The sequence below is a fragment of the Rhamphochromis sp. 'chilingali' genome (assembly GCF_963969265.1).
Source record: "Rhamphochromis sp. 'chilingali' genome assembly, chromosome: 21".
In the NCBI taxonomy this organism is placed as follows: domain Eukaryota; kingdom Metazoa; phylum Chordata; class Actinopteri; order Cichliformes; family Cichlidae; genus Rhamphochromis; species Rhamphochromis sp. 'chilingali'.
In genome coordinates, this window is record NC_137949.1 from 1920688 (window position 1) to 1939598 (window position 18911).

An 18911-nucleotide genomic window follows, 5' to 3' on the forward strand; every position below is an offset into this window, starting at 1 on the left:
ATAGATTTAATGCAGAATAATTTGTACAGTTCTTTTAGTGTGCGACACATGAACAACGTGCCCTGATCAGTCAGTATCTCTTTCAGGATGCCGACTCGGCAGATGACCTGAAACAGCACCTGCGCCACACTCTCTGCAGAAATGGTACTGCACTTCACTGCAGCAGAGCCAGAGACCACACCCCCGCCCCCTTCAAAGCCACAGTCTCTCTTCTCTCTTGATGGAGTCAATCGTAGAAGAAACTGTTGGAAATTGTTTAGAGCAGCTGAACTACAAAAAAGCAAATGCGCTATGGCCAAAGTCTACACCCAAAAGCTCACTCAAAATAAAATTGACATTTTAAACACTTAAGTGGGATGATGAATGATACAAATTTCATGACGAGATTTTTGTTTACTGTAACATATCATGTTTGGTTCTTTCCTTAGTGTCTTGAGCCTTTTAGTTCTTATAGTTTCTCTTTGTAATTACTGACCAAGTAAGCTCCTTGAGTGTTTCTCTCCATGTCAATCTACAATTGTAGTTTGCTTGTTTGGAGAGACAAGTATGTAACCTGGCCTAAAGGTTCTCTGATTTAGATACTCCATGATCTTTTCTTGTGCCATCAGTCTCATGCCCATTTGGTGAATGGACTGATTCTTATATAGCGCTTCTCTACTCTCCCAGAGTACTCATAGCACTCTATCTACATTCACCCAGTCACACAAGCACTGCTTTCTAAGTACATTCACACATCGGAGAGCAAGTTGGGTTAGTGTCTGGCATGCAGACTGGAGGAGTCAGGGATTGAACCACCAACCTTCTGATCAGTAGGTGACCTGCTCTACCTCCTGAGCTACAGCCACCCCTAACTTGGTGAGCATATTCATGATCCCTGAAGAACATACATACTTCAACATACAACACATTTTGGTTTTAACAGCACTGGCTGTATATAGATTTGAATTTACAATGGGAACAAAATAAGAGTAGCATACGTTGTTTCACCCAGTACAGTACATTAATGTGTTTGTCTGAGCTCTGTGATAGAGTGAGAACAAGTTGTTTCTCTGCATTTTACATAAATACTGAATAGAAAAATCCCTGCAGTGAGGTCAAATGAGTGATATATAGGGCTTCTGGTGAGTTTTAAGGTGATCCCTCTGGGGGACTTATTCATCTTCTCTGCAAAAAAATAATTAGTGCAAGAAAAACAGACAGACAGAAAGAAAGACATTTAACTGCAGAGGGTCTAGTACTGAGGGATAGCGATGGTGATAAAGATAAAGTGAAATAAAGAGAAAGAGAACGGAGCGTTTTACTGCCCTCTAACAGTATATATACTAAGGATGGGGAACAGGGAGTGGTTGTGAACAGAGCTCTATTCTTCACACTACTTTGTTATCTCCTTCACCTCAGAGTATATAAATCATGCCTGCCCACAAGGAGCAAGGAGGGGGTGTGTATGTGTGTGTAGATATGTGGTTCTTTGCTGCATACGTCTGTCAGGGGGTGGCGCACATACTGACAAAAGAAAGTTGACATGCCAATGACCAGCAATGTCAAGTGACTGAAGTGGTCCATAATAGTGTTAAACAGCAATATTCATTCACTCTGGTAAGCCCATACTCGCCTTTGATATGCTCACACTGTCTCAGAATAAGCAGAAGCATCCTTACAAAGGCTCTGTTTCCCAGTAAGCAGATCCGTCATAAAACATAAGACCACTTAACTGATTGCTTTTATTGACATCTGTAGCTTAAATAAGTAGTAGATAAACTTTTGTTGTTGCACCACAAATATTTGACCAGTGGCACTCTATAACACTGATCTATTGGTAATCTGTAAGTTATTACCAATAATCAGTGTCTCAGTGAAGAGGTCTGCACCCTGATTAAAACAGTACATTAGCAGTAACCAGGGCATTGTAATGCAACATTGTCGCAAAGACCTATAGTCACAAGCTTTACAACAGCGACATAAAAATAGGCTGTATTTATCCTGCACAGTATTTTTGGTGTTCCTAGGACTGTGCTCTTCTGGACAAAGATCTCAGATGTCATCCCTGGGATCTGCTGGAGCCATTCACCCAGTTTGGAAATCATTGCACTGAGTGCACCGAGTACCACAGGGGCCACTGTTGCTTTCATACTCTGCATCTTCTCTAGTTCCTTTATCAAACCTTGGAATTTCTCAAGCTTCTAATGTTCCTTCTTCCTGATGTTCCTGTCAGTTGATATAGATACATATGTGACTAAGTCTTCTTCCTCTGCTTGCCCACCACTGGTTAGTCATCAGAAGTTTGTCAATGTTTATCTGGAAGTTCCACAGGATCTTAGTGGAATCCCATTTTGACTGCGGGACTTCAAGGCCATACTTGGCACATATGTTGTTGTATACTATGCCAGCCACTTAGTTATAGCATTCCTGTTAGCATCTTGAAGCGTGCTGTTATGTGCTGGAATATCTCAGGGGCATCTTTACACAGTCTGCACCTGGGGTCTTGCCTGGTGTGGTAGACCCCAAGTCCCAAGGTCAAAAGTAGTTGAGAATGACCTGAGAGAATGAGCAATCAATTCAGTTCAGTTCACTTTTATTTATACGGCACCAAATCACAACAAATCACAACAACAGTTGCCTTGATACAAGGTAGGGTCTGCGTTATATTGTAAGGTCGACCCTACATTAATAGATACAGAGAAAACCCAACAATCATATGACCCCCTATGAGCAAGCACTTTGGAGACAGTGGGAAGGAAAAACTCCCTTTTAACAGGAAGAAACCTCCGGCAGAACCAGGCTCAGGGAGGGGCGGGGCCATCTGCTGCGACCGGTTGGGGTGAGAGAAGGAAGACAGGATAAAGACATGCTGTGGAAGAGAGACAGAGGTTAATAACAGGTATGATTCAATGCAGAGAGGTCGGTTAACACATAGTGAGTGAAGAAGAAACACCGTCGGCCTGCGCATCAAGGATTCTGATAGTTTATTGTCTGTTTGGGAGCTGACACAGTCTCTGTGGAGATGAGTTTTGGGGGGGTAGCAGGAGGAGAGAAGCTGCAGAGAGGCGTGTAAGACTGCAACTCTGCTTCCTGGTCCCAACTCTGGATAGTCATATTTTGGGGGGTTTAATAAATTTGTCCATATTCCTAGAAATGAGAGCTGCTCCATCCAAAGTGGGATGGATGCCGTCTCTCCTAACAAGACCAGGTTTCCTCCAAAAGGTTCCCAATTATCTATAAAGCCCACACTGTTTTTTGGAGACCACTCAGACAGCCAGCAATTTAAGGAGAACATGCGGCTAAACATGTCACTCCTTCAATATTGATTATGGTGACCTCCGACTGGCCTAACCGGGTGTCATTACTGCCGACATGAATTATAATTTTACTGAATTTACGTTTACCCTTAGACAGCAGTTTTAAATTTCCTTCAATGTCGCCTGCTCTGGACCCTGGAAGACAACTGACTATGGTTGCTGGTGTCTCTAGCTTCACATGTCTGAGAACAGAATCACCAATTACCAGAGTTGGACCCCCGGCGGGTGTGTCGCCGAGTGGGGGAAAATGGTTAGATATATGAACAGGTTGGTGGTGCACCTGGGACTTCTGTTTAAGACTTCCTCCTCGCCGTCACCCAGCCATCCTGTTTCCCCAGCTGCTCAGGACAGCTAGAGAGTGTCCCCTCCAAGAGTATCCAAGAGAGTGCTTGGATGAAGCACATGAAGATTACACTATGAAATAAGAAGTTATATCTATAAGGTTTTAATTAAAGTTTTAATTTAATTAAATTGCTACGCAGATAAGCTACACAAAAACACCACTGTGTGTTCGAACAGGAACAGGAAGGGATACTCTACCACAAAAAGAACACCAAGTCACTGTTTGAGTATACGTCCAAATACAGATCGACAAACTGGCAAAACTACCAAATGGAAAACTTTGAGTTACATGTAAAATCTGTAACCTGGCTGGGATATGTGTTTGAGAGTCGGCAGGTGAAGACTGATATGTAAAAGGTAAAAGCTGCAGCTGACTAACCGCTACAACCCTGAAGTTGCTCCAGCGCTTGGCTTTACCAGTTTCTACTGAAGGTAGTGTTTCAGGGCCTGAAAAGGAGATTTATGTCAGCACCTTTCTTGATACAACCAGACCTGCATTAACAGTTCATTGTTGAGTTTGATGCCTCTGAGAAATGTGTGCTTGCTATTGCTAGCTATAAAGCTAGCTTTTGAGAAATAGAGACATTGGTAGGAGTTGCCGAAGATCCATTTACTGTGTGGATAGACCACAAGAATTTAGCCTACCTGCGAGCTAGGTACTAGTTATCTTTCGGTAGATACAGCTTCACAATTTCCCTCGCCAGTTCTCCTTCACCTGGTTCAAATTATAAATGGCCTGTTTTTTGCCCCCAGATTTTCTCATTTTTGCTAGCATTTGATAAAAGTCATCACCTTCTCTTCTGAAAAGTGAAAAATTCATTGTTGTCCCTTTTTAAATGTCCTATAATCCCCAAAGGCCTCTCCTTGTAGGATCTTTTGTAGTTTCTGCTTCTTTATAAATTTAGAAGTTTATTTACATATTTTTAATTAATTCACTATCTTCATTTGGCAAAATATCTTATTAATGGTGAGTTTTTTCTCCCCTTTCAGGCGTTTCCTTTTTTTAATTACTAAAATCTACACTCCCTTTAAAAACGATAAATTTCTTCTCAGTATTTCTCCCTTTCATCCTCTAAATAGTTAACGTGCTGAATCAGACAAACTCTAATACTCAGCCAGTTTACTGAAATGCTCTGCAGATGCTAGAGGAAGGACAGATCACATGGCTCTTTACATCATATACTCATTGCTTTTTCAAAAGCTCAAGCACACACAGTATGAATGACTTTGGGCACAGCTGCAGGTGCTTTGCCAGGCAGTATTGGGTGAAACTGTTGATATTGCTGGGTCTTTAGAAATGTATCATTTAGTCACCTTAAGGTAGCATGTAAGTGGCTGCAAGAAAATGGAAAAAACACTGCAAAATATAGCCAAACCTACTTCAGAATAGAGTGACAGTGCATTATGTTATGTTATGAGTAATTTATGATTTATAGGCTAAAATCACAAATTGGCAGCAGAATTTAGTGCAGAAAATGAGACACAGTCGAAGCTTTGAGCTTTTGACAATTCATTAATAGTTATAGCTAGGGATGAGAATTGATAAGAATTTAGTTATATTGATTCCATTATCAGTATCACTTATCGATTCTCACTGTGTTCTCGTTGGCTCTGCTTTGAGAGTCACCACCACTGCTAAGACATTACATTTGTTCAAACTAATTGCATGCCGTGTGATCAAAGGTTTGTGCATGTTGGAGGTGTTTCCCCTCTTTGTTGTGATCAGTGCTGGCTTCATTTCTCCAAAAAATTAATTAATTATTACTCATATTACAGAGAATACTGTAGTTACTTAATTACCTCTGTAAAATGAACCGCATTGTCTCCTAATTACCATTCAATGTAATAAACCTATAGGCTACAATCCCACACACCAATATATATGGAATTTATATGATTAACATTTGACTCTAACCTGTGAACTTTGTGATTTGCTTTTTTACTGTAGAGTGTGTGCAAATGGGTGTAACTATTACAGTGTTTACAGTGTGTTAGATGGAGGAGTTGTACAGGGGGATGGTCACGGGCAGGAATTACTTCCTCTGTGGTGCGTTTGGGTAATCTCAGTCTCTCACTGAGTGTGCTCCTGTGACTGGCCAGCATGTCATCGAGTGGGTGGGAAGTATTATCCAGGATTGTCCTTATCTCAGACACCACCTTAAGGAGTCCAGCTCCATCCCCACAACATTACTGGCCTTACAGATCAGTTTATTGAGTCTGTTGGCATCTGCAACCCTAACCTTCTGCCCCAGTATGCAACAGCATAGAGGATAGCACTGACCACAACAGACTCATAGAAAATCCTGAGCATTGTCCGACAGATGTTGAAGGACCTCAGGCGCCTCAGAAAATAGAGACGACTCTGGCCCTTCCCGTAGAGTGTAGTGGTGTTTTTAACCCAGTCCAGTTTATTGTCTATGTGTACTCCAAGGTATTTGTAGTCCTGCACAATGTCCACGTTGACCCCCTGGATTGAAACAGGGGTCTTCGTTCCACTCCACACCTCTCTCATGCTGATCTGCTGTAGTTTCCACTCCAGATTCCTCCTGTAATTGTCCTTAGCCTCTCTGATCTTGTCCTTTAGTAACACCTGTACCGTTCTCACCTCCTCTTTATTGCCCCCTCTGAAAGCCCTCTTCTTGTCATTGAGGAGAGCTTTGATGTCCTTAGTCACCCACGGCTTGTTATTTGGGTAACAATGAACAGTCTGAGCTGAAACAATGGAATCAGTGCATTTATGTAGTCAGTAATTGACTCAGTAAGCCAGTTGATGTCCTCAGTGTGTCTCCCAGTCAGTCAACTCAAACCAGCCCTGTAGTTCTGCTAAGGCCTCATCTGACCACCTCCTAATGCTTGTCGTCATCACAGGTTCCCTCCTCACAATCGGCACATAGCGCAGGACATTAGCATACAGTAGGTCTAGGATTCTCTCCCCCCTGGTGGGATAGACCACATACTGTGTGAATGTTGGTAGTGTATTGTCCAAGGTGACATGGTTAAAGTCACCCAAGATCACAGTGAAGGCACTTGGGTGCTGATAGTGTCACATGCAGCTGTGGGGTTAGCAGAGGGAGGAACATAAACAGCCACCAGGATCACATGGGTGAACTCCCTGAGTAAATAATACAGCCTGAGTCCAACAGCATACAGTTCAATGTCCGGGCAGCAAATCCTTTCTTTGATTGTTATGTAGGCAGGGTTACACCACCAGTTGTTAACAAGAACAACAAGCCCCCCTCCTTTCTGCTTACTGCTAGCGGCGCTGTCCCTATCAGCCCGAACAGTGCGGAAGCCTTCCACGGATGCGTTGTCTTCTGGAATATCCTGGTGCATGCGTAATTTGATGAACCAATCAAGCTACACTCCCGGTATTCCCTCTGACTCCATGCTAGTGCTGTTAGTTCACCCATCTTGTTTGCTAGCAACCGAACGTTCCCCGTTATAATAGGCAGCAGACATGGTTTGTACCTCCTTCTCTCTTTGAGGCTCTGCTGTCTCACCGTCTCCTTCCTTTTCCTTTTCTGTTCTCCACCTCTGCATCCTGCGTGTTTTCCTCCAGATCTGACCAATAAGCTAGCCGACATCAGGGCAATCAGCTGATCTCTGAAGTAAACAACCTGTGCGGTGTGTAGGGGCTTTTACACAATAAAAGTAACAGTTCCGCGGCCACAAGCAGAACAAAACTCTCTCAATCCACATGAATGAAAGGTAAGCTATTAAAACAGACGGGCACTCTAATTACAAAGAAAAGGACAAAGAAATAAGTAAGAAAACAGTTAAACTAAAGCGAAAAAGCAGGAGCAGCTGTAACAGGCTGCATGCTGGCTGATGGATGCGCACGAGGGGCACATATATGATCTTCCTCACAAATAAAATAAAATAAAATAAAATAAAATAATAACAACAAAGGTCGATCAAATGGACAGATATGGCACAGCCGTGATGATCCACTTGGTAAAATAAATCCGTTGGGCATCTTTGTTGGCCTTCAGACAACAATTTTGATGGATAAAGGACCAAACGGGACAGACAAAAGAAGAAAAAAAATGTATGAACACAAAGGCGACAGCACAAAGCAAAGATAAACACCAGCCACTATTTTCCTGAAACATGATCTAAAATCAGCTGATTGTAGCACAAGTACAAGTGACTTTGAAAGGCAAACTAACAATTCCAAGGAATTGACCTACTGGAAACTCAATTCCAATCCCTATTTTTAGCCAGAGCCAGACTGTTAATGTGGCATATCAGGAATTTGACTGGGGGCTGACAGACTTTTGGGTCGATGGGTCAATTGAAGTACTGGCTGTGCACCAGCCCTATAATCTCTGAAAGCAGTCCATTCAATTACTTTCATTACTGACACTGTATTGCCCAATCAAATCTCTTAACATAGCTGTTCCCTCCCCTACCTTTGCTGTGCACTCACGCAGCTTGTAGAGCAGAATGTAGTGTGGAAGAAATGGCAAAAATTGTGCAACTGAAAAGCTAAGAGACGTGTTATACATGCTAGATGTCAGGGCTGCTGTGTAGAAATGTCTAGAACTGTACAAGATTAACGGGACCCCAAGACCCTTAATCAGGAATTCAATGGACATGACACAAACAACACAAAAGGCCAACTTCAAGCCAATTGCAGAAGTCACCATCAAGTGCAGCATCTACCAAGGAGATGCTCTGTCCCCACTGCTGTCCTGCATGGGCCTGAACTCCCTCAGTGAGATCATTGGCAAGACTGGCTACAGATACCAACGACAGAATGGAGCAATCGTCAGCAACCTCCTCCACATGGATGACATCAACCTGTATGCCAAGAGTGAATCATCGATTAACCGATCCACACCACTAGGATCTACAGCAACATTGGAACGTCATTCGGACTGGAGAAGTGTAGTTGGATGGTAACAAAGAGAGGGAAAGTAGTCAGAACTGAGGGGAATATACTACCAGAAGGCAATATTGCAGACATCAAGCACAGCTACAAGTACCTTGTGAGCCCACAGGCAAATGGGAATCATGAAGAGGCCGCTAGAAAAACTGCAACCACCAAATACCTGGATAGAGTCAGGCAAGTCCTGCGGAGGATACAAGATTTGGAAGAACAAGATTTGGGGCAATCAATACCTATGCCCTGCCAATAATCAGATACCCTGCTGGGATTATAAATTGGCCAAATGTGGAGATAGAAGCCCTCTCCGTGAATCGCTACCTTATCGCTGTGGAGGGGTTTGTGTGTCCCAGGGATCCCAGGGGCTTTGTTGTCTGGGGGCTTTTGCCGCCTGGTAGGGTCTCCCATGGCAAATTGGTCCTGGGTGAGGGACCAGACAAAGAGCGATTCAGAAGACCCTTATGAAGAGAACATCAAGGGAACAATTTACCCTGCCCGGAATAGGGCCCCGCCCTGGAACCAGGCCCGGAGAGGGTGCCCGAGGGCGAGCGTCTGGTGGCCGGGCCTTAGTCCATAGAGCCCGGCCGGGCACAGCCCGAAAAGGAGACATGGGCCCATCCTCCCGCAGGCCCACCACCCGCAGGAGGCGCCACAGGGGTCGGGTGCATTGTGGGATGATCTGATATCGTCGTGTTGGTGTTGTTCCCAGACCATCATGAAAATGTTGTTCCAGAATCAACATTGCAAGTGACCAATCACATTGTTGTGATGTTATTCTTTGACGCGCCAAGCCATTTGTGCATTTATGAAATTCCAATGTTGCAAGGACAATATTAATTCTGCTTAGCGTTTATTAAAGGGTCAGGGTCAGGGTCAGGGTCCGTTGATCGGCGGACAGAGGCGGTTTCTCGCAGCTTAAGTATAGTTTTTAGTTTTACAGCGTTTTTTCCCGAAGTCGCAAAAGTATGACGTCACAACATTCTGATTGGTCACTTGCAATGTTGATCCTGGAACAACATTTACTATGTTGATCTGGGAATAACACCAACACGACGATATCAGATCGTGCGTGCATTGTGTGCCGGGTGGTGGCCAGGAGCGGAGGCCCTGGCGGACTGATCCCCAGCTGCTAAGACTGGCAATAGGGACATGGAATGTCACCTCTCTGGTGGGGAAGGAGCCTGAGTTAGTGCGTGAGGTTGAGAGGTACTGGCTAGATATAGTCGGGCTCACCTCTACGCATGGCTTGGGCTCTGGAACCAGTCTCCTGGAAAGGGGCTGGACTCTGTCTCAGTCTGGAGTTGCCCCTGGTGAGAGGCGGCAGGCTGGGCTGGGTATTCTAATATCCCCTCGGCTTGCTGCCGGTACATTGGGGTTTTTCCCGGTGGATGAGAGGGTTTGTTCCCTGCGCCTTAGGGTCGGGGAACGGGTCCTGACTGTCATCTGTGCTTATGCGCCGAGTGGCAGTTCAGAGTAGCCAGCCTTCTTAGAGTCACTGGGGGGGGGGGGGGGGGGGTGCTGGAAGGTGCTCCACCTGGAGATTCTGTTGTCCTGCTGGGAGACTTCAATGCTCACGTGGGTAACAACAGCGTGACCTGGAGGGGCGTGATTGGGAGGAACGGCCTCCCTGATCTGAACCCGAGCAGTGTTTTGTTATTGGACTTCTGTGAAAATCACAGTTTGGCCATAACGAACACCTTGTTCGAACATAAGAGTGTCCATAAGTGCACGTGGCACCAGGACGCTCTAGGCCGCAGGTCGATGATCGATTTTGTAATCGTATCACCAGACCTGTGACCATATGTTCTGGACACTCGAGTAAAGAGAGGGGCTGAGCTGTCAACTGATCACCACCTGGTGGTGAGTTGGATCAGGTGGCGGGGAAGGACGCTGAACAGACCTGGTGCACCTAAACACGTAGTGAGGGTGTGCTGGGAACATCTAGCAGAGGCCCCAGTCCGCGAGATCTTCAACGCACACCTCCGGCAGAGCTTCAACAGCATTCCGAGGGAGACTGGGGACATTGAGTCCGAATGGACCATGTTCAGCGTCTCCATTGCCGAAGCTGCTGCATTGAGCTGCGGCCGCAAGGTGGTTGGTGCCTGCCATGGTGGTAATCCACGAACCAAATGGTGGACACCAGAGGTGAAGGGAGCCACCAGGCTGAAGAAGGAGTCCTATCGGGCTTGGTTAGCCTGTGGGACTCCGGAGGCAGCCGACAGGTATCGATAGGCCAAGCGGAATGTGGCTCGGGCAGTGGCTGAAGCAAAAACTCGGGTGTGGGAGGAGTTCGGAGAGGCCATGGAAAAAGACTTTCGGACTGCCTCAAAGAGATTCTGGCAAACCGTCAGGCGTTTCAGGAGGGGAAAGTGGTGCTCTACCTGCACTGTGTATAGTGCTGGCGGAGCGCTGCTGACGTCGACTGAGAAAATTGTCAGGCGGTGGAAGGAATACTTCGAGGACCTCCTTAATCCCACTGACACGTCTTCCGAGGAGGAAGCAGAGTCTGGGGATGAGGGGAATGACCCGCCAATTTCCGGGGGCGAGGTCACTGAGGCAGTTAAACAACTCCTTGGTGGCAGAGCCCCTGGTGTTGATGAGGTCCGCTCCGAGTTCCTGAAGGCTCTGGACGTTGTGGGGCTATCCTGGTTGACACGTCTCTACAATGTTGCGTGGAGATCAGGGGCAGTACCCCTGGGAAAGTCTATGCCAGGGTGCTGGAAAGGAGAGTTCGTCCACTAGTCGAACCTCAGATACAGGAGGAACAATGCGGTTTTCGTCCTGGTCATGGAACACTGGACCAGCTCTTCATCCTCTCAAGGATACTTGAGGATGCATGGGAGTTTGCCCAACCAGTCTACATGTGTTTTGTGGACTTGGAGAAGGCATTCGACCGTGTCCCTTGGGATGTCCTGTGGGAGGTGCTGCAGGAGTATGGGGTGTCTGGCCCACTGCTACGGGCCATTCGATCCCTATACAACCGTTGCAGGAGCTTGGTTCGCATTGCCGGCAATAAGGCGGACTCATTCCCGGTGGGTGATGGGCTCCGCCAGGGCTGCCCTTTGTCACCGATTCTGTTCATAATTTTTATGGACAGGATTTCTAGGTGCAGCCAAGTGGCGGGGGGCTTTCACTTTGGTGGCCTCAGAATCTCGTCTCTGCTTTTTGCGGATGATGTGGTTCTGTTGGCTTCATTGGGTGATGGCCTCCAGCTCGCACTGGAACGGTTCGCAGCCGAGTGTGAAGCAGCGGGAATGAGGATCAGCACCTCCAAATCTGAGGCCATGGTTCTCAGCCGGAAAAGGGTGGAGTGCCCACTCCGGGTCGGGGATGAGTTCCTGCCCCAAGTGGAGGAGTTCAAGTATCTCGGGGTCTTGTTCACGAGTGATGGGAGAAGGGAGCGGGAGATCAACAGACGGACTGGTGCTGCACCTGCAGTGATGCGGACGCTGCACCGGTCCGTCGTGGTGAAGAGGGAGCTGAGTGTAAAAGCGAAGGTCTCAATTTACCGGTTGATCTACGTCCCTACCCTACCTATGGCCACGAGCTGTGGGTAGTGACCGAAAGAACGAGATCGCGGATACAAGCGGCAGAAATGAGCTTCCCCCGAAGGGTGGCTGGCCTCTCCCTTAGAGATAGGGTGAGAAGTTTGGCCATCCGGGAGGGGCTCAGAGTAGAGCAGCTGCTGCTCCACATCGAAAGGAGCCAGCTGAGGTGGTTCGGGCATCTGACAAGGATGCCTCCTGGGTGAGGTTTTCTGGGCATGTCCCACCGGGAGGAGGCCCCAGAGCAGACCCAGGACATGCTGGAGAGATTATATCTCTCGGCTGGCCTGGGAAAGCCTAAGTGTTCCCCCGGATAAGCTGGAGGAGGTGGCTGGGGAAAGGGAGGTCTGGGCCTCTCTGCTTAGGCTTCTGCCCCCGCGACCCAGCCTCGGATAAAGCGGATGAAGATGGATAGGAGATAGAAGCCACTGACATCAAGACAAGGAAGCTCCTTGCCATGCATGGTAAATCCAGCACTCTGAGGTTGTATGCTAAGCAAAAAGAAGGAGGCCGGGGACTAGTGAGTGCCATAACCCCCATCCAGCATGAGACAATGACCATCCCCATGAGTACATTAACAAGATGGCGATAATAGACCATGTGCATAGTGAACATCTCAGGTAGTAGAAACCCAAGAAAAAAGAGGAGCAAGGAGAAAAACCAGTGGCTGACATCCAGTAATCCCACCAATGGCTTAAAAAAGCTGGACTGAAAGACAGCACAGAGGCACTAATCATGGCAGCACAGGAACAAGTTTGAAACACAAGATCCATAGAGGCTGGGGTCTATCACACCAGGCAAGACCCCAGATGCAGGCTGTGTAAAGATGCCCCTGAGACAATCCAGCATATAACAGCAGAGTGCAAGATTCTAACAGGCAGGGCATACATGGAGCACCATAACCAAGTGGCCGGCATAGTGTACAGGAACATTTGTGCGGAGTATAACCTGGAAGTCCCGGGGTCAAAATGGGAGACGCCCCCCAGGGTGGTGGAGAATGACCGAGCTAAGATCCTGTGGGACTTCCAGATACAGACGGAGAAAATGGTGGTGGACAAGCAGGAGACAGCCATAGTCATATGTGTAGCTTAACTGAGTGACAGCAACATCAGGAAAAAGGAACATAAGAAGCTGGAGACATACCAAGGGCTCAGAGAAGAGCTCCTCTGTGGGGAACACTGGGAGTGATCCCCAAGCTGGGCAAGTGGCTCCAGCAGGCCCTGGCCAAATATCAGAAATCTCTGTCCAGAAGAGCGCAGTCGTAGGAACAGGAAAGATACTGCACAGGATCCTGAAGCTCCCAGAACTCTGAAAGAGAGCCCAAACTTGAAGCATAAATACCCCCCTCAGGGCAAGTGGGGAATTTTATATGTATTAAAAAATCCCCTCTCACCCCAGCTGCAGTGCTGCATAGGATGCACCCTTGCAACAATTCAGTTTGAGAAATGTTCTGCTTTCCTGATATTGATCAACTGGTCTTGTTGCAAAGTGGAAGTGTTTAGGAATCACAGCAACTCAGCCACAAAGTGGCAGCCGATGTAAAGTTACAGAGCAGGGCTGCTGAGTGGGCCGGGCATTGTGTGTAAGACTCCAACACTCCGCTGACTCAATAACTGCAGAGCTCCAAACCTCCTCTAGCATCGACATAATTATAGAAACTGTGTACCAACAGCTCAATGGCACTGGTCTCCAGTGGAGAGTAGTTCTTACAGGTAAATGTCTAGGTGGGCCACTACTTTTGTCGAGTGCACACTGATGAAAGCTTTTCTAAATGGATGAGTGAAAGTGAGGTAAAGTACAGTGCTGGAATCAATTCAGCCAGGTTCCTCCAATAGACAGGAAACGTCACATTGATTAATTCTACCATAAATTTCAAATCAAACGAACTCCATCGCATATGTCATGCTGAGGGAGGACCACAGTGAAAGGTATATTGGATTTTTAATAAGAAGAAAATATCAGCCTCGATGTAACTAAGAAGACATTACCAAGAGGCTTCAGTGAGTGAACTTTCTGTCAGGTGACTCAACAGAAGAAAGCCAGAAGGAGACAGATGGGAGGGAAGAAAAAAACACTTACCCTGTAACCCTGTTTTACATCAGCGGCTATTGAGACAGAGTGTGGTCTGTGCTGCTGTGCTGTGAACAGTGTGGGCCAATGGATAGTGACACCTTATTTATTATCCTGAAGAGGAATAATGATATTGCTTTGGCCTATGATGCAGAGCAGGCCAGAGCCACAAAGTTGGGGTTGGGTTTACGGTGGCCTTGAGAGCCTAACAGAGTCTGACTTAAAGAAGCCAGAAAAAATCTCTACCAGACACGTGATGGTGATCTGTCAAGATATAAGAAGTTTTATTCTTTTTTCTTTCATACTTAATGTGATTTGTTGAAACCAAATTCATTATCAGTGCATTGGGTCATTGTTTGTTGATGAAGATGATGATCTCACTTATGCACAACATCACTCACAGTATAATGACCCACTGATTCATTTAGCTGTAGTTCAGTTGAACGTGAGCTTACTTTGACCACAGACTGTATAGAAAGGATTGAAATGGCCACCACATAATCCACTAGTTAGTGAAGGTTTATTGTAGAGTGTGTTTGAAACCAGAGTGTGAGCCACTGAAATCTGAAACCTATACTGGGCCTTGTGGAGTCTTTACCCCTCTATCTAATGAGGTCCAACTAACTGAAGAGGTCTGAACAAAGGTTTGGTTCAATTCAGTTCAGTTCCATTCATAAAGGAAAATAAACAGTAGCTCAGTTTAGTGTTGGCTTCTGATCTCAGACCTGCTTCTGTAACTGAATGTCGTCCGCTGCATGAAGAAAACATGACATTTCTCTGACAGCAGTAAATAGAACTTGATAAAGGTCAAACGTTTTTTCTTGCATGTTGAACTAAAAACTCATCTAGAATTGTGTCAGTGTTTTTCTAATAGTGTGTGCTGTTTGAGTTTATTTAGAGTCATTCCTACATATTTATGCAAAATGTGTATAATTTTCTGCAGGACTGAATAGAGCATCATTATGTTTAACACAGTGCATATGCTAGAGGCTAATGTATGGCGTTATTTTTGTGCCACTATTCTGAGCGCACGTAAAAAAAAATTTGAGCGCACGTAAAAAAAGTTTGCAGGTGCAAGTGTTGTATTTTGAGGAGAAATGTATTTTGAGCGAATAAAAGCTGAATTTGAGTGAACAAAATTCATTCCTGCGTGCAAAAAATGTATTTCAGTGTTTGCTATTATCCACACACACACACAACAGCAGCCCCTCTCGCTCAGTTTTTGCACTTGCGCTCGCTCGCAAAGTGTTGTTCGCGCTCTCAACATTTCTGCCCGTGCACGCTCAACTCTTTCTGATTGGCTGTTCTGGTCTCCAATCAGCTCAAAATGATGAAATGCAATATCCCAGAATCCATTTCGTCCAAAACTCAAACGAGGCAGTGGTGGAGGAACACAGAGTGGCGGGGTTTGAAATATTACTCTTTCTGGGTCACAAAATAAACTTTTAAGATATTTTCATGTGAGAATGTTTCTGTGTAAACTTCAAATACCTGCTCGATTCATCAGGACATCACATATTTGCATAAGTGCTCTAACGTTTTCGGAGCTGCGCAAATGCAAAAACTGAGTGAGAGGGGCTGTTATTGTGTGTGAGTGTGGATAACAGCAAACACTGAAATACAGTTTTTGCACGCAGGAATGAATTTTGTTCACTCAAATTCAGCTTTTCTTTGCTCAAAATAAATTTCTCCTCAAAATACAACACTTGTACCTGCAAACTTTTTTCACGTGCGCTCAAATTTGTTTTACGTGTGCTCAGAATAGTGGCACAAAAATAACGTCATACTAATGTACCTAATAATTTAACAAACAGGAAGTTTTGGCTCTAAGTTTGTACAATGGGAGGAAGGGTAGCCTCATCTTTTATATAGTCATTGTGTAGCTCTCTCTGTGTCTGAGGGCGGGTCTGTCTCCTGTTAACAATGACTGCAGCTGGGAAAGCTGAGAGGCTGGTGGTTTGTGCACGGGCATTGTGGGTAAACCACTATTCTGGCCACAATCTGATGGGCGAGCAACATAGGAGGCAAGCTGCGCTGCTTTCACTGCCCTGAGATCAGTTACAACCTTCACCTTGTATGGAAACAGAGCTAGCAATAGCAAGTAACTGACCTTAAGTGATTCAGAACTGTAACGGGTAAGTTTCATCTTGGCCAACATGTGTCATGTAGAGAAGATGGAGTGTAAAAAAGTTGTTAATAAGTCCTTTAGTACATTAGTAAGGAAATCCATGACAGTGATGGAGGGGACTACAGCTCAGACTGTGTCTGTTGTAATAAAACAGGCGGGTTGACTAGGTGCAGGCTCAGCAGCACTTTCAGATTAGCATCTATGAGAATGAGCGAATCTAATATGTTTAAGCTATTTTTCCAACACTTCATCTTCATTTTTCATTAATATTTTTAATCTCCTATGTAGATATTAGCAGTTAACCATGTCACACACTGCTCAAGCCTTTTAATTGAGATGATTTTTTTGCTATTACTATTTTAACATACTAGACCTTTCAGTGATTCTCCCAGGACAGCCACTACAGCATGATTACAGAATCTGATGCTGGACATTAAACACAATATTAAGTATTTAAAATGAGCTCAGTCTTATACATATTATATATAATATATTATTATATATTATATTATATATATTATAATGTTATAGTAATGTTAATGACTGAAACCATTGTTCCTTCAGTGGTGCTAGTTTCGGTCATTGTGCAAATGTGCTGTTTATAAGGTTGGAAACCTGCAGTCAGGTGAGACTGAAGAAGTCACCTGGATGAGTGATGAAACATTTCTTGCACTGAAAACGTCCAGATGTGTGAATCAACGGGTATATCCACCTTTTGGGATATACCCGTTGATTCACACATTGGCTTAATTTGCATCCGTTGGACTGTGGGAGGAAGTTGGAAGACACCCACAAAGGTACAGTTAAAACATGCAAACTCAACACAGGAAGTCCCCACTCGACCAGGAGATCTGACGCATAAAGCTTCCACTGCACCACCATGCCAGACATCAAACATCACAGCCCTCCCAGAATCTGATAAGGAACCCCAGGGACCAGCAAATGCAGCACATCACACCAGTTTGTTTTATTCTTTAAAGACTCCAAACAAAGACAAGATGGAACAAGTGGCTTTTAACTTATATATATAAATTCTTTTCCTCTGAAATTCAGGCCACACTCTGAACATCAGCCTGTCATTTCCCAGGGTATAATCCCTGCACCAGCCAGTCTCAGAGACACACTCACTACTCAGTCTGCTGATAATTTGTCTGTCTGGGCAGTTGACCTAGCCAAACTGCATAACTGTAAAAGTGTCAAAAGGGAAACAGTTTCTGGACAAGACACTGAACATCCAGTGGCTGTGCTCATTTGCAATGCCCTGTGAGGTGAATTCAAATGTGTGTTGATTTTTTGGCATTTCCTCTACATGTCAGGGGACAAATTTTCTCCAAATGTGTCAATCTAGATTCACCCAAAATCACACAAAAGATGCAGAGGTGCTCATCTCCCAACGGTTTAGCATTATAGTGTTTTCTCAGACCAGTGTGTTTGTGTGTTTGTCTGTAAGAGATAAAGACCAGCATGACTGCACTAGATATATTGTATAGTGTGTGTGTGTGTGCGTGCGTGCGTGCGTATACTTGCCACAGGAGGACCATCCATCTCTATCACACAGAGCCACCCAGGGATGCCAATGCTAATAAGAGCAGCTCTCTCTTTCTTTCATGGAGAGAGAGCAGAGACGAGCCCTCCCGTGGTGGAAGAGCTCTGAAGGAGTATGAGAGGTCATCCATTTACAGCACATGTTAATTCAAAGTGTGAGGAAATTGTGTGGATATACCTTAGTGGTGTTCTGCAGGTATCACAAACCCTTAGGGTTAAGGGTTAAATATAGTACATATAATATAGCACCATTATGCCAACTGGATTTTTTTGGAAAACTGTGTATCAAGTAGCTCTGACTTTTTATTTTCAACATGTTCAAGCATCTTAGGTTGTTTTGGGCTCTTCACATTTTCTCCCATCTCTCTGAGAGATACTATTTGTAGCTTAAAGCTTGTAACTTGTAACAATATAACATTAGTTCAGTCATGCAGTCTTGGGAGATCAGCTGAATGCAAGGACACGTCAGCTGATGGTTCGGCTTATACAATTATATCCAGTTGTCTGTTGTATATAAATGAGACCATGACATGTTTGCAGTGGAGGGATCAAAAACAGTAAAGGTGGTCAAAACAGTAAAAACAAATCTTGTCAAATAACTAATCATTCCACCTTTAGTTATGTGTATGATCTAAGGTGACAACAGATATGACATTTGATTAAGTCAGAGATAATATGAAAGGAAGAGCTGGAGGTGGCTGGCAACACCACAGCAACTGAACGCAGGTAAAACCAGCCCAAGTAGTGTGACATAAACTCTGTGTCACAGAGTGTGGGCTGTGTCAGGGTGATTTATGGCAGGATAGCAACAAGAGTGAAAGGGAAGGTTTACAAGGTTGTTGGCTCTCGACCAGGCACTTCCAATACAAGAAGGTGTGAACTGGCTTTTTGTGAACTGGCTATTACGCAGCGTCTCCGCAAATTGCTACCTTATCATGGTGGAGGGGTTTGTGTGTCCCAGGGACCCCAGGGGCTATGTTCTCCAGGGGCTTCGGCCACTTGGTAGGGTCTCCCATGGCAAATTGGTCCTGGGTGACGGACCAGACAAAGAGCGATTCAGAAAGCCCCTATGAGAAGGCCATCAAAGGAACAGTTCA